This window comes from Pogona vitticeps, chromosome 12 (genome assembly GCF_051106095.1).
Source record: "Pogona vitticeps strain Pit_001003342236 chromosome 12, PviZW2.1, whole genome shotgun sequence".
Classification (NCBI taxonomy): domain Eukaryota; kingdom Metazoa; phylum Chordata; class Lepidosauria; order Squamata; family Agamidae; genus Pogona; species Pogona vitticeps.
The window spans coordinates 21,901,413-21,904,843 of NC_135794.1; the positions used below are offsets into that span (position 1 = coordinate 21,901,413).

The 3,431-nt window shown below is 48.9% G+C and overlaps 1 long non-coding RNA gene across 1 annotated transcript; it reads left to right on the forward strand.

Annotated features, from left to right (window-relative positions):
* The first annotated feature begins 1,000 nt into the window (after nt 1-1,000).
* LOC144584644 (uncharacterized) lies at nt 1,001-3,212 on the forward strand. Its single transcript, XR_013539027.1, has 2 exons — nt 1,001-1,110; nt 2,570-3,212. It is a non-coding gene; the product is annotated as an uncharacterized LOC144584644 (long non-coding RNA).
* The last annotated feature ends 219 nt before the right edge of the window (nt 3,213-3,431 follow it).

Here is a 3,431-nt window from a genome sequence, read left to right on the forward strand (position 1 = left end):
AGGAGATTGCGCGAGATGATGAGGAGGATGCTTTGGGGGGGGGGGGTTGAGGGAAGGAGGGAGGGAGGGAGACGAGCCGCGGAGGAGAGGAGGGAGGGAGGGAGATGCAGAGGGAGGGGGGCGCAGAGGAGAACCGGGAGAGGGAGGGCAAGGGTGGTGGTGGTGATGATGATGATGATGATGATGATGATGGCAACGATGATGAGGATGAAGCTCCAAGTCCCAGCTACTGAGCGGCATCCAGAGGCAAACACCTGCAGAAGGAAAACACAGAAGGGGGGAGGGGAGGGTCACGCGAGGAGGGGGGGCTTTTTCCGCCTTCCTCTTCCTCCTCTTCCTCCTCCCCTTGCCGCCAGCCCTTCCCACGCCCAGCAGTGCTGCAGAAAATGCATGCATCCAAGTCTCTGTGTGTGTGATTGTTGTGTATATGTGTGTGTATAAAACATATATATATACACTACACACACACACACATATAGGCGCCTCACTCTTGGGTCGGCGTGGCTTTTCCCTTCCCTTCCCCTCCGCCCCTGTATTTTATTTTATTTTTATTTTCTTCCACAGGATTCGCTTTTCCCGTCCCCATCCTCTCCGGAGGCAGGCAAGGGCTGCGACGCCAAGCGAGCCGGACGCCCCGCTCCGCTGCGCAAAGGGCTGGGAAAGCAGGTCCGCGGCTCCCGATGCGCGCCCGCGGAGTTCCCGCCGGGGTTCCCCCCTCCCCACCTGCCTCCGCGGCCGCGGAAGGAGCCCCGAGTCTCTCTCTCTTCGCCCCCCCCCCTTTGCGCGCCCGGGCTCTTCGGAAAGCCGGGAAGCGAAGAGAAAAATCCGCCGCGGAGCAAAATGCAAGCGGGTGGACAGGAAGCCTGCCAAAGCAGCCGGACCTGGATTGATCGCCGTGGGGCTTACTCCGGCGTAAAGGATCGGGCCCACCGCTCTCGAGTCGGGGGGAGAGGGGGAGGAAGTTGCATTTAGGATTGGGAAGGGGAAAAAAAAAAAAGAAAACAGGACCTGGACGGATAGGGACTGGCGAAGCTTCTAAAACTCTTGCAACGCTTCGCTTATCGTTCCCAGCTCTTAACTTGCTCGCCTTTACGCCTGCGATCCGGGCAAGTATGTGCGCTGCATACAACCCAGTCAAGAGTCGGGCAGGCAAGAGGGGGGTGGGGTGCGGTGTTTCCCCCCTCTTCCCCCCCCCGCATGCTATAGTTGTTGTTATTGGGGGGTTTTGGGGGGAGGAAGCCAATCCGTGTTGGTGGATTTGATCGTTCTTTTTAATTTGCTTTTTTTAAAAAAGGCAGATTTTTAAACTGAAAAGAAAAAAAAAAGCCGACGGAGGCGGGAGGAGGAAGAAATGCCAAAGAGGGGGAAAAAGAAACCGGCAGTGTAGTTGGCAGCTTCGAAGAGAAAGAGAGAGAGAGAGAAGGGGGGGTGGACAGGGTGGGAAGTAAGGGAGGGGTCTTCTGTCGCTTAAAAAAATAATAAATCGAGAAATATTGTCGAAGCGTGCACGGAGGTAAAACTGGAGGGTATGTGTGTGTCTGTGTGGAAAGAGGCGTGTTGTTGGGTGAGTTGCTCTCGAGAAGTCGGCGTGCAGGGTGGGTGGGTGGGTGTGGGTCCGTGTGAAACACAAGAGCGCATTAAGATGCAGGGCGCATTTTGGAAGGGAGGAGAAACCCGAGCGGATCAGAGTCGGGCTTAATTCGCCTTGCTTTCTCTTCGCCGCTTTCTTTCCTCCCCTTCCTCCCCTCCCCTCCGCCCCCGTCTCTTTTAAGAGTCTCTGGTCGCTGCTCCCTGGCACACAGAACCAAGCGGGATGAAGGGGGTGGACGTGTTCGCTTCGGGGGAGAACTTAGAGGTCTTTCCTCCCTTTTGGATCCCAGGATTTTGGCACTCCGGGAAAAGAGATGAAGGGAAAAGATTGTGTTTTTTTTGGGGGGGGGGAATCTTCTATTTGGGCCAGATCTCTGCCAGTCTTTGGAGAACTCGCTGGCTATGACTCCACTCATCTTGAATTCTAACCCTCTGCTGCAGACTTCTTCCTTAGCGAGGAAATGGTTAGCTTTAGAAACCAAACTAGGCAGAATGACCAGCATGGAAGAGAAGTGTAACCTGCTTCAGGAGTCCTTATGCTTTGTGTGGTCCCTGCTTAAAAGGAGGAGGTTCAGCCAGTGAGGACCGGCTTTGAATTTAGAAGGTGGTCCTGGATTCAAGTCCCAGCAGTGCCTGTTTGAAAAAGGATCAAGCAAATGTTGGCAGGGCACATTATGGACCGAAACCTTAGGAAAGTGGCTGCCAGTCAGAGTCTGTCATGCTGGCCAAGATGGACCTGTCTTTGCCTCTGGAAGGTGTGCAGCTTCTGACGACAACATCCTCAGATGAAAAGAAACAGGCAGCCAAAAAAAAGGGAAAGCTTTGTGTTCCAGATGTAACAGAGTTGCTGCCAGTCAGTGTATCCATCATTGGTTTACATGGATCAACGTTCTGACTTAATGCAAAGCAGCTTCCCCTGTTCCCATCTATTTATCTAATGTCATTTATTTGCTGCTTTAATTTTCTTCTTTTCCCCTAGGGAGTTCAAAGCATCGTCTAGAACTCTTTTCTTTCTACGTCACTCTCGGGAGAACAACGATGGCCAACTGGTCCAAGACCACCTAGTTAATTTAATGGCTTAGTTTGGAGACATGAATCTAGATTCTCTGGATGTCAGCTGAACACTCCCAACTACCACATCACCAGTGGTTCTGTGCGATTCAGGACTATGAGGACTGGACGCTTGTTTTATTTGAAGAAGAATGAAGGTGGTCCAAGCACCCTTTGTAACTGAATTGGTAAAAATTCAAGAACAAATCAAAAAAAGTCGTAACGAATAAAAAGGGAATGCAACAGGATTAAATACATAATAACAATTCCCTTTTGGAAGAAAAAGAAGAAGAAAGGGAGCAAAAGGGGGGGGATAATACCTATGCATAAGCTTCCATGTAAGACTTCCAGTATCTAAAAATATATCCACACACAGTTTGGTTGAACCCTTTCTAGTATTTGTATACTCATTGTTGTTACCTTTAACATTGTCTTTTAATGATGTAAGGCATCTCAGGTCTTTTTGTTTTTAAAAGGAAAAGGCAGGGTAAAGGCATTATAAATAAGTAAGTAAGTAAGTAAGTAAGTAAGTAAGTAAGTAAGTAAATAAATAAATAAATAAATAAATAAATTTTATTATTTGATTTTATATTTGGGAGCCGCCTAGAGTGGTCCAGTGGGCCAGATAGGCGGGGTATAAATAAAATAAAATAAATAAATAAATAAATAAATACATAAATAAGTAAATAAATACATAAATACATCTTGCTGTCTATATGCCACATGTTTGTATGTCAGAAGGCCCTCTATGTGCTGAATTGATATGATATGCAGAAAGTGGCAAGTTCACT